Source organism: Narcine bancroftii, unplaced genomic scaffold (assembly GCF_036971445.1).
Source record: "Narcine bancroftii isolate sNarBan1 unplaced genomic scaffold, sNarBan1.hap1 Scaffold_305, whole genome shotgun sequence".
Taxonomy (NCBI): Eukaryota; Metazoa; Chordata; class Chondrichthyes; order Torpediniformes; family Narcinidae; genus Narcine; species Narcine bancroftii.
Genome location: NW_027212042.1, coordinates 133,433 through 146,348, shown reverse-complemented (window position 1 = coordinate 146,348; position 12,916 = coordinate 133,433).

The window sequence follows — 12,916 nt, the reverse complement described above, 5'->3', positions numbered from 1 at the left end:
AATTCTTAAATGTTCAAATTGACCCCACGCTCACCACCTCAGCCGGCAGCTCGTTCCACACCCCCACCACTCTGCGTGAAGACGTTCTCCCTAAACCTTTCCCCTTTCACCCTTAACCCATGTCATCTGGTTTGTTTCACCCACCCTCGGTGAAAAAAGCCGACCTACATTTACTGTCTGTCCCCCTCATAATGTTAAATACCTCAATCAAATCTCCTCTCATTCTTCTACACTCCAGGGAATAAAGTCCTAACCTGTTCAACCTTTCCCTGAAACTCAATTCCTGAAGTCCAGGCAACATCCTAGTCAATCACCAAACTACAGGAAGGATATCAATAAGATAGAATGATTGCAGAGAAGATTGACAGGGAAAGGTTGTGCAGACTAGGGCTTTTTTCTCTGGAGCGTAGAAGATTGAGGGGGGACTTGATAGAGGTGTTTAAGATTTTAAAAGGGACAGACAGAGTCAATGTGGATAGGCTTTTTCAATTAAGAGTGGGGGGGATTCAAACTAGAGGGCATGGTTTAAGATTGAAGGGGGAAAATTATAAGGGGAACATGAGGGGAAATTTCTTTACGCAGAGGGTGGTGGGGATGTGGAATGAGCTTCCGGCAGTCGTGGTCGAGGCGGGATCATTGGTTGCATTTAAGGAAAGACTGGATCGTTACACTGAGAGGAGGGGACTAGAGGGGTATGGACCGGGTGCTGGTCAGTGGGACTAGGAGGGTGGGGATTTGCTACGGCATGGACTAGTAGGGCCGAACTGGCCCGTTCTGTGCTGTAAGTGGTTATATGGTTATAGATGATTATATGAACTAGGGTGTTGCCCGGACTTCAGGAACTGAGTTACTGGAAAAGGTTAAACAGGTTAGGACTTTTTCCACTGAGGGTCGGTGAGATACAAACCAGAGGACATGGGTTTAGGGTGAAAGGGGAAAAGTTTAGGGGGAACATGAGGGGGAACCTCTTCACACAGAAAGTGGTGGGGTTGTGGAACGAGGTGGATACAATAGGGTCTTTTAATGGAGCTTAGAAAAATAGAGGGCTATGGGTACACTGAGTAATTTATAAGGCAGGGACATGTTTGGCACAACTTGGTGGGCTGAAGGGCCTGTGTTGTGCTGTAGGGTTTCTATGTTTCTAATTTGGACAGGTACATGGTTGGGAGGGGTATGGAGGGATATGGTCAGGGTGCAGGTCAGTGGGACCAGGTAAATTAATAGTTTGGCATGGACAGGAAGGGCTTCTGTGCTGTAATCTATGATGGTTTCTAGTATCTTAGGCATTTTATACTTGCATTAAAAACAAGAGGGTGATGGGGGAGAGGATGAGATGACTCAAGGGAACAGCAGGGAGTTTATGCCTGGGGTCAGAGGGAGTGGCTGAGGAACTAAGGGAGGGCTTTGCATCAGCGTTGAGCAGGGGGATGGTCATGGACAGTGGGAGAGGGGATAATGTGGAAAACGCTTGTGTCAGAGCATTTTGAGATCAGGAAAGAGGTGGTGTTGGGTCTTCGGTAGCTTGGCCTGCCGGGATACATCCCTGATTATTGAAAGAGGCAGGGAGCAGATTTCTGTGGTATTGACCAAGACTTTGATAGGAGAGGTCCCTGAGGTGTGGAGAGTGGCTAATGGTGGACCTTTGTTCCGGAGGGGAAGGAGGGAGAGTCCAGGAAATTATAGGCCTCGCATCAGAGGCAGGGGAACTTGGAGAGGAAACTTTGGGATCGGATTGATGCACCTTTGGAAAGTCACGTGAGATTAGCAAGAGTCAGAATGACATTGTGAGAGCAGGTCATGTGAGTCAAATTTGATCAAGTGTTTTGAGGAGGTTTTGCTCCATCCCAGTAAGGGTGTGGAGGTTTTGGAAACGGGACTGATGACCAGGATGTGGCCTGGTTAAGAGGGACTGGGTTTTGGGGAGAGACTGGACAAACTTGGGTTGTTGTTTTCGGACCGGCAGAGGCAGAGGGAAGACCGGATAGAAGTTGGTAAAAATCATTGCTAGGTAGGCAGTCAGAAACATTTCCCCAGGACAGAAGTGGATCATAATGGAGAAAATAGGGTTACAGTGGGAGAGATGACAGGTTTACACTGAGAGTGGTGGCTATGTAGAATGGGTGCCAGGAGGGGTGGTGGAAGGAGATGCAATGGTCGTGTTGTAGATGGACACACAAATATGAAGGGGGTGGATGGACATTGATTAGGTGCAAACGGCAGAGATGGAGTTTAACGTGGGTATCATGTTGGGCTCAGACACAGTGTTAGAGTGGGGGGGGTGAGGTTCTGTGGAGGTTGGGGGTGTGTTGAATGATAAGCAATACAGCAAGATAGGGTGAAGGAGAAAATCGGCCATGATTTGAATGGCGGAGCAGGGTTGATGGGCAGAATGGCCCCATTCTGCTTCTATTTGGGCTGGGTGGGGGTGATTTTCAGTGAAGGGCATCTGTGGCGAGATGGACCCATGAGTGACAGGGTTCAGAACATCTCTGTTCTCACCTCCCGTCCCTGCTGGGCTTCGAAACGGTCCAAAAGCTTCTTTTGTGCCTGTGAGTTACCTTGAAATATTAACATTGTGTTGGTGAAATGAACAGTCTCTGTGCATTTGGGAGCGCGGGTTGGCGGGCACCAGGAGCGCGGGTTGGCGGGCAGCAGGAGCGCGGGTTGGCGGGCACCAGGAGCGCGGGTTGGCGGGCACCAGGAGCGCGGGCTGGCGGGCACCAGGAGCGCGGGCTGGCGGGCACCAGGAGCGCGGGCTGGCGGGCACCAGGAGCGCGGGCTGGCGGGCACCAGGAGCGCGGGCTGGCGGGCACCAGGAGCGCGGGCTGGCGGGCACCAGGAGCGCGGGCTGGCGGGCACCAGGAGCGCGGGCTGGCGGGCACCAGGAGCGCGGGCTGGCGGGCACCAGGAGCGCGGGCTGGCGGGCACCAGGAGCGCGGGCTGGCGGGCACCAGGAGCGCGGGTTGGCGGGCACCAGGAGTGTGGTGACTGACTGAGCCTGGGTCAGTGCAGCTGCTCTGTGCCCAGAGCCCCTGGTCGGGGCGAGCACTCCCTCTCCATCCTGCAACTTGTCACCACGTCAACTTCTCCATCGCTGATGCCTGAAACCTTCATTCAAAATAAACGAACCTGGAAAACGTCGGGTTCACATTTTACCGCTGAATGTGGCAAAAAGGAAAGGAAACTCGGCTTTCACAGGACGCGGGGCGGCCTGACGCCCCCCGCATGTGCGGGAGCCCCCCGCTCCACCATGGGAGCTGTGATGGCGACTTGCTCCAATGTGGTGGCTCCACGGCGCAAGGGGGCAGGAACGGTGGGGGTGCAGCCACATCCAGAGTTTCTCCAGCAGGAAGAAGGGGTGGGCGAGTGGAAGACCAGTGAGGTCCCAACTCCTGGTCTGACTCGCATTTTGGGAGTTGCATTCCATGAAAGGGGGTTGGAGGGGAAGGGCCTTTAGTGACGTGGAGAAGATGGGATTTTTCCACCTCCGATGGGTCAGTCCCCAGGATGGTGGGTGTCGCACTCAGCACTGGCTGTTACCGCTCCAGGGACTCGAGTTTGAATCCTGCACTGTCTGTCAGGAGTTTTACGCTCCCCTGGACATTTCGTGTATTTATACAGCCCGTTTAAATCCACTCCCGTTGACCAGACCACAAATTACCGCTCGACTGAAGCAGCGATTTACTGTGCGGGTCCCCGAGGTTTAGAATTGCTCGGCCAACAGGGTAAAAATCACCTTGCGAGCAAAATCCAACTTCAGCCTGGATTGGAAGGGGCCGATTTGATGGGGGAGGAATGTTGTTCCACGTTTGGGGGACACTATCAAGAAGGCCCGATCTCCCCTGAATTGGCGATTTAAGTGTAGGACAATAAGCCCCTAAATTGGCCGACCTGGGGGTCTCGGAGTGCAGCAGGACGCGAGGAGCTCAGTGATGGAGGAGGGGGCTCGTCCAGTCAGGGCTTTGTCAATTAAATCTCTGCTGAGCCATAAAGGCAACCAGTTGAAGGGGTGGGTTGGGTTCCTGTTCTTGGCTCCTGTCAGGAGACCAGTTGAAGGGGTGGGTTGGGTTCCTGTTCTTGGCTCCTGTCAGGAGACCAGTTGAAGGGGTGGGTTGGTTTCCTGTTCTTGGCTCCTGTCAGAAGACCAGTTGAAGGGGTGGGTTGGGTTCCTGTTCTTGGCTCCTGTCAGGAGACCAGTTGCCCCATTCTGCACCAGTAGCGGACGGGACAATGGCAACTGACTAATTCCCGTATGGAGAGAATTAGCGTCCAAACGGAAGAAAATGTGGGTGTGGATAACTTCCTCGAGTCTTTCAGTGACAGGAATGATTTGATTTCTTTCTGCAGAGAGAATAGACCCTTCTGCGACCCCTCAGGAGACGAGGAAGAAAATTTGCCCATGAGAAAGTGCTATCACAGAGATAAGATTCAGGGCCGAGCCGTCGACACCAACCCTCTGCCGCAGGCAATCCATTAATAGTGTGATCCACCGTATCAAACGCTGCGCTCAGGTCCCGGAGAATGGCAGAGCGCCGCGAGTCCGTGGCGAGGAGCAGCTCGTATCTGTTGGTTTCCTCCGCCTGCCCCAGTAACCCCCCGCCCCCCGAAGATGAACGGGGATTGTAGGTTGATCGGTGTATTTGAGGGCATGGGCTTGTGGGCCGGAGTTTTTTTAAAGCTAGCCCTGCCTATTACAGGAAGCGAGGAGAGAGGTTCCTGTGGCATTGATGCTGATCCCTGCCTCCTCCCTGGCCACAGAGGTGACCAGAGGATTGGAGAACGGCCAATGGAGCCCCCTCGTTGAGCAAAAGCACAAGGGAGAATCCTGGCAACTCTAGATGGGTGAGTCTGACATCAGTGGTGGGCAAACTTGGAGAGGATTCTCAGGGACAGAATTTGTAAACATTTGGAGAAGCTGGGCTTCTCAGGGATAGCATGGCTTGGTGAGGGTTAGGGATCCAAGGAACATTGACTGCTGGGATTCGGAATTGATTTGCCTGCCCACCTCTCCCTGTTGCTCTACAACTCCCCAGACCCAATTCCACAGCCCCGTTGTCTTCCTCTCTACCTTGCGATTTCCAGCTCGATTCCAGGCCTCGCAGTTTGGGCTGCGCCAGGACCTCAGGTACCTGCACCATATCGACTGCTGTTCTCCCTGCTTCTCCCGAAGGCTCCTCTGCGCCACCCTCACCTTGATGTGGAGATTCCAGTGTAAACCCACCCTCTCGCTGCCACAGCTCCAGACCGCACTGGCCATGGCCTGCAGCGGACCCAATTTTACACCTGCCACCAAATCCACGTGTCCAACCACTGGCTCCACAACCACCATTTCAACATCCACTGGCTCCAGTCCCACCGGCTCCACTCCCACTGACTCCCCACCCACCGTCTCCACTCCCACCGGCTCTGCACCCACTGTCTCCCCACCCACCGGCTCCGCACCCACCGGCTCCCCACCCACCAGCATCCATCAAGAACTGTGTGCCTGTCTTGGGTAAACTTATACCTCTCATTTTGTTTGTTTTAGATTGGTCACAGTGTTTGAGCTACCAAAAGAAAATAGACACACACGCCGAGAGCAGTTCAGTTTATACAAGGCTTTATTACTAAATCTAAAGCTGAATTCACATTACAATATGCAAGCCCTTCCCAATTATACTTATCAACGCCTGGACTGGTCCCAACTGCCAAAGCGAGGCGATGACTGCACACTTGTAGTAGGTTGTCTGGGCGCCGGTAGCAGCTTCTCTACCTCCCTCGACCCGGGACGTTAGCTGGACTCTTGAGGTTCTTCTTCTTCCTGAGAGATGTTGCCACCTCTTGTTTACTTCAGATCTTATCTCTTTGAACAAATGATTTAATTATCTTCAAGGTCTCCTGACAGTCTGCAACCAACAAAAGACAACTGCATCTCTGGGCCTCATGGTAGAAGTTGGATAATGTCTACTGATTCATATGCATCCCTGGGCCCCGTAGTGGCAATTGGATTATGTCTGCTGATTCTAAAAAACAAGCAGGTTCTCAGCCTTGCAGCTGCAGAAGTAAAAAACAGTTTAAATCTTCCATTACATTCCACCCCTTGGTCACAGGCTGTCAGACACGAGACTTAACAAGCATTTGAGTACAGAAGGAGCGAAAAAGAGAAACTAAAACTATAATAAGCAATAATGCGAGCAACCAACGGAGAATATTGTGGCCCAATCCCCCAAATGTACCATTTCACCATGAAAAAGGATTCAAACTATCCTTGTGGGCCACAATACCCAGACACTGAAGCTCACGAACAGATTTTGAAACATGCTTAACAATATCAGCTATATTAGTGGATACATCGGGCCGTGTCCCGCACGGGCAACTCCCTCGGAACGTCCTCGACATTACAAATCCAATTGCTGGCATCAAAGCAGCGGTTAAGCCAGATCAGCAGGAGCACAAGATGGAGGATTTGGAACAAAGAAGCCTGACATATGTCAGTCATGATGCCATAAGCGTTCAGTATTTAAACAAACTAAACCATCCTGTCCCTCAATAGCTACCCATCGAGTGTTACCCTGGGCAGGTGTCACTATTTCCCCTTTTACAGGAGGGCCACTACCTGATGGTGCCACCCATACCTTTTGTCCGGCATTCTCTGGCTCGGGAATGGGGGGCAATGACTTTTTTCTCTGGAATAGGCTGTAGTTCAGAAGCGTGAAGAAGTCGGTGGAAAGGTGTACCTCCCTTCAAAGGGCGATGATTCAAATTGTCGACTGCCTGCTGCAGCACATGGCACCATCCCTTCAGGGTTCCCAGTGGAGTTAACAAATGATTTGTTCCTTCAGTAAGCCATTCATTCGTTCAACTAACCTGGCAGCCTACGGGTAATAAGGAATATGGTGAACCTATAAGATACCGTTGTCATGTGCCCAATCACAGATTGCCTTCCCGGAGAAGTGCGAGCCATTATCAAACTGAATTTCTTCTGGAACATCATAACGAGAAATTAAATGGTTTAGTCCTTGGATAGTGCTAGCTTGGTCAGCCGTCTTGGTGGGAAAGGCAAAAACCAGGCCCGAAAAGGTGTCAACCATTACTAGGACGTAACGTTTACCCATAGAGTCTGGCATGGGGCCTATGTAATCAGTTTGCCAGACCGCAGCCGAGCGAGCTCCCCATCTTATTCAGCCATGCAGACCAGGAGGAACGGTGCGGGACTTCACAAGCTGGCATGCTGGGCTTGTCCGCACAACCATGCGGACATCGTCCTGATGGATGGGTAAGGCATGTGTACGGGCCCACATAGCTAAACCCTTCTCCCCCAAATGGCCACTCTGTTCATGTGCCCATCAAGCCAGGGGGACGGTATCGGGGTGGCTGATAGTGGCAAGCTGATCTGCAACTGCATTATGTTGTGCCATGTTCGTCGTCGCATTGGTATGGGCATCAATGTGATACACAGTTATCTCACGGTGGTGGGAAGCATCCCACAACAGCTGCCACAACTGTTTGCCCCACACTGGGTGGTCATGTATCAGCCAGTCATTCTTTTGCCAATCAGGCATCCATACCACTAGTCCAATAGCCACAGCCCAGGAATCAGTAAACAGGTGAAGCGGGTGATCATGGGGGTCTAGTGGTAAAATGACCGCCTTCAACTCAGCATACTGACGAGCCACCATCCCCCCTCCTCCAATAAGTGACTTCCTGACCTAGGATGGTAAGCCACCGCCTTCCATTTCTGCTTTCCTTGCACCCATCAGCTGCTACCATTAGTAAACCAGGCGTCCTCTTGTTCTGCTTCCTGTACCATCTCTTCCATGGCCCCTTGGATCATTACATCATCAATATAATGGTGAATTGAGAGGGAAGGCGATACTGGCACCGTCTCCAGGTCACGGGCAATTCGGCTGTGTCAGATAGTGGGAGAGTGTACATAACCCTGAGGGAGGCGGGTGAAGGTATACTGGCGCCCCTTCCAGGTAAAGGTGAAGTGATCCTGTGAGTCCTCAGCTATAAGAATACTGAAGAAGGCGTTAGTGAGATCAATGACAGCATACCATGTTCCCGAGTTCCCAGTAGCAATGTTTTCAATAAGGGTAACAATGTCCGGAACTGCCGAAGCAAGTGGTGGGGCCTGTTTGTTCAAGAAACAATAATCAACTGTCATTCTCCAGAAGTCGTCCGGCTTCTGGACCGGCCAAACAGGGCTATTAAAGGGCAACTTTGCGGGCCTCACTACCCCTTCTTGCAAAGCATCGATAGTGGCACTAATCTCTTCTTGCCCTCCAGGGAGGTGATATTGTGGAATACACACTGGTTTCATGGGGGGTGGCACCATCACAGGATCCCACTTAGCCTGACCCACTACTAGTTTTTTAGTAATAGTCCAAATTCCAAATGCAAATCCCCCTTGGCTAGTATTAAGGGCCGTACCGGCCAACATATTAATACCCAGGATACACTCGTCAGTGGCAGCCACGAGGGCATGTAACCAGATAGGGGAAGGGCTATCACCCACCGTGGCACGGACTTTTATTTCCTTTGCCAGGGTGACCGCTCCTCCAATCCCCTCTGTTTGAAATGTTGGTCCAGTCCAGAGGTCAGGGTTATCTGGAATCACCGAGTGTTCCGGACCGGTATCGACCAAGGCCAAATAATGGACTGTTAACGGTATGTAGGGCCGTGGGACCCCGTGTATCCGCCATATCTCAATGGAGTAGACACGGGGGTCTAGCCCACACCCTCATGCTTTAGTAGGGTTCGGGGGCTTCCAGGCCCACATGCCACTATTATCCATAAGAGCCTTGTTAACCATTTGTTGTATCTCATCACGGGTAACTGGAGTAGGAGAAGTCTGCTCGATAGAAGCAGCAGTGGGAGCAGAGGGCACAACTGGGCCAGGAGGACTCAGCAGCTGGGAAAGATGTTCCCCTGCCTTCCTCTTATAAAGGGCATAAAGGACTGGAGTAGGTTTCCCACCAATATCACATTTAGGTACGCCTAACTTTAACAAGGTTAGAAAAAGGTCCTTTCTTGTCAGTCCGTTACTAGCAGCACCCCCTCTCCTTTCATCCTGCTTGTCTGATTTAACCTGGGTTGTACGTGAGTGGATTTTACCTCCCAATTCTAATTCACGAAGCCCAGATAAGGCGTGCACCGCCTCAGACACAGGGTGCCCAATTAGTGGACTAGTTACAGACAGAACCAGCCCCCGTATAGTAGGTTGGGCGGAACGAACCAATCGGGTATGCATTCCGGCCATGAATATCTCTTCATCAGGGCCCCCCCCCATGTACCCACAGCCTCAAACGCCCTGCATACAAGGCAGAGGCCAGGGCCTGTTGACGAATTACTGCTATACCCTCCTCTGGGGTGCCCCAAATGTAAATCCCAATATACTGGTGATGGGTATACTCGTAACAGGGCATCCCCTAGAGTAGTAAGTAAATAATCCACCTCTCTCCCTCTACCCCGCAGCTCAGCAGTGACCCTGATGTCAGTAGACAATGTTCCTAATCCCAACAATTCCTCAGGGGTTAAAAATACATTACCCCCTCCTTGTTCCCAGACACGCAGGAGCCAGGCCGCCAGAGTTTCTCCTGCCTTTTCCCTAAATCGATCTCCAATAGCAGCCAGCTCTTTTACAGAGAAGTCACGTACCGTTGACTGCTTCCAACCCCTGTTCCACTTTGGCCCGCACGGCCCTCCACCCAGTCTAGGGGAGGAGGTCGAGGCCATCCCGTAGAGGGAGTAGGCAATAGAGCATAAGCAGGGGTTTGGGTATTTTCCCCTGGGTCCACTTGGGAGACCGGGGTATCTATCCCTTCCATCTCTACCCTTGCATCCCCCACTTCCGTCTGTTTGGGAAGTCTGCTGCCTTATAGGGTGGGCGTGAACAGCAGGTGGAGAGGGTAGTATGTTAGACACATGCTGAGGAGTATCTGCATTATTACCATGGTCATCATTCCAGATATTCCCATCCCAATCCTCAATTACATCAGGATCGTCACCATTCCTTATCATGGCACGAATATGATATGGATCGGGTTCTACTCCTTGCCTTTCTTTATCTGCACAGAGCTGCTGCCTGAGTTTAATATTACGGCAGATCGTTTGGACATGCTTATCCTCCCATTCTTTGGCTCGGTCCTGACTGGTGCAAACAATCTCACTCATCATGGAACAGCGTTGTCGCATGGCTTGTAGCTCCACCTCTAATTGATCTCTCTTACACTGAGATTCTACTTCTCGCTGAACTGATTCTGCTTCACGTTGAACAGAGTGGCGTAAGGCTGTGGCCAGCAACCAAAAACTGTCTGTCAGCATCCCCTTTTTACTAGGAAATTTACTTCCTCGAAGGAGAGTGGCAACCCGCTCTCCCAGAGGTGCACTTGATGGGTCTAACTTCTCAATCCAACTAATGGGTGGTCCTAACAAAGACAGGGTATCACAGCGCCAATTGTCTTGGGTAAACTTGTACCTCTCATTTTGTTCATTTTAGATTGGTCACAGTGTTTGAGCTACCGTAAGAAAATAGACACACACACACCGAGAGCAGTTCAGTTTATACAAGGCTTTATTACTAAATCTAAAGCTGAATTCACACTACAATATGCAAGCCCTTCCCAATTATACTTATCAACGCCTGGACTTGTCCCAACTGCCAAAGCGAGGCGATGACTGCACACTTGTAGTAGGTTGTCGGGGCGCCGGTAGCAGCTTCTCTACCTCCCTCGACCAGGACGTTAGCTGGACTCTTGAAATTCTTCTTCTTGCTGAGAGATGTTGCCACCTCTTGGAGAGTTGGGACCATGGCTTATATTACCCAAAAGTTGTTTACTTCAGATCTTATCTCTTTGAACAAATGATTTAATTATTTTCAAGGTCTCCTGACAGTCTGCAACCAACAAAAGACAACTGCATCTCTGGGCCTCATGGTAGAAGTTGGATAATGTCTACTGATTCATATGCATCCCTGGGCCCCGTAGTGGCAATTGGATTATATCTGCTGATTCTAAAAAACAAGCAGGTTCTCAGCCTTGCAGCTGCAGAAGTAAAAAACACAGTTTAAATCTTCCATTACAGTGCCCCTCCTACGAGACCTGCAGCTGCTGTGACCCTCCACGTGGACCCCCCTCTCGGCTCCAGCCGCCTACCTTCCAAAACTCCCAACATCATGGACTCTCACCCTGAACCCGACCCCACGGAGCCTCTGACCCCAACCCCATGGAGCCCCCGACCCCACAGAGCCCCCGACCCCGACCCCACGGAGCCCCCGACCCTATGGAGCCCCTGACCCCGACCCCATGGAGACTCGATGGCTGACCCCAGCACTGGAGCTTCAGAAGAAGCTGGATCCTCCCTCCATGTGGATCCCAACACAGACTGTCACTCTGTCCTGACCTCACCACTGGATCCCCCTCACAACTCCTTCCCCATCCTCCTACACTCTCCCCACTCCATCCCCATCTCCCCCTCTCTGCCCCCTCCTCTCCTCCCCTTCCCCACCCTCAAACCTCATCTCTTCCCCCACTCTCTCTGGCTACCCCCTACCCTCCTCTCTCCCCAACCTCCCACCCCCTTGATATCCCCACCCCCTCCCCTGCCAACCTCCCCCACCTTCCTCCTCCCCCAAATCCCTACTCTGACCCCACTTGGTCTTTACTCTCTTCTCTGACCTTCCCCTCTCTGAGACGGAGCACTCGGTCCTCAGAGGAGGCCTCACCTTCATCCCCCTCCACTCACACCTCAATGAGTCCTGTCCATGCCACGATGCCAAACTCTTCTACAGTCACCTCCACCTCCAGGCCCACTGCCATGATCGCGACTCTCCACCCCCCACCCAAGACCTGCCTCTGGGCCCACTGCCATAACTGCAACTTTCCACCCACCACACCCCCCAACCCTTTCTCCCAATTAAAGCCTCCTTCCTCCTTGTCCTGGTCAGCTGTCCACTCTGGACCTTTACATTTCCAGCAGCCACCAGATATCAACCATCTCAATTTTACCCCCCCCCCCCCCACCTTATTCCAACCTCACCTCAGAATGCTCTGCCCTTCACTCTCTCTGCAACAATCCCAACCTCACCATCAAACCTGCAGACAAGAGTGGGGCAGTTGGGGTCTGGTGCACTGACCTATACCTGGGCCAGTCGACAGCTCTTAGACACCTCCTCCTATCAACCCCTCCCACAGGACCCCACCACCAGACATCAAGTCACTGTCTCCAACGCCATCTCCAACCTCATCACCTCTGGTCACCTCCCTCCACGGCCACCAACCTCATTCGCCCATCCCCCCACTGCCCATTTCTACCTTCTACCCAAGATACACAAACTCAACCATCCGGGAAGATCCATTATCTCTGCCTGCTCCTGCCCCACTGAACTCGGTTCATCTTGCCGTGACTCTATCCTTTCTCCCTGGTCCAATCCCTCTCCACCTACATCCCCTCCATCTCCTCAATGACTTCAGATTCCCTGAACCAGACCAATTCATCTTCACGATGGATGTCCAATCCCTTTATACCTCTATCAACCACACAGAAGGTCTGAAAGGACTTTAATTCTTCCTGGACCAGAGACCCGACCAGTCACCCTCTCCCACTGTCCTCCTCTGCCTGGCAGAACTTGTCTTCACTCTAAATGACTTCTCCTTTAACTCATCTCACATCAAAGGAGTAGTTATGGGTACTCACATGGGTCCCAGCTCAACCTGGCATTTGTGGAAAAAAACATGCTCCAAGCTACACAGGCAAGACCCCCCCTCCCCAACTCTTCCTCTGTTATATCGACGACTACAACAGGGCAGCCTCATGCACCCACAATGAGCTTGTCAATTTCATCCACTTCATGGCCAATTTCCACCCGGATCTCAAATTCACCTGGTCCATCTCTGATGACCCTCTCCCCTTCCTGGATCTTTCTGTCTCCATCTCA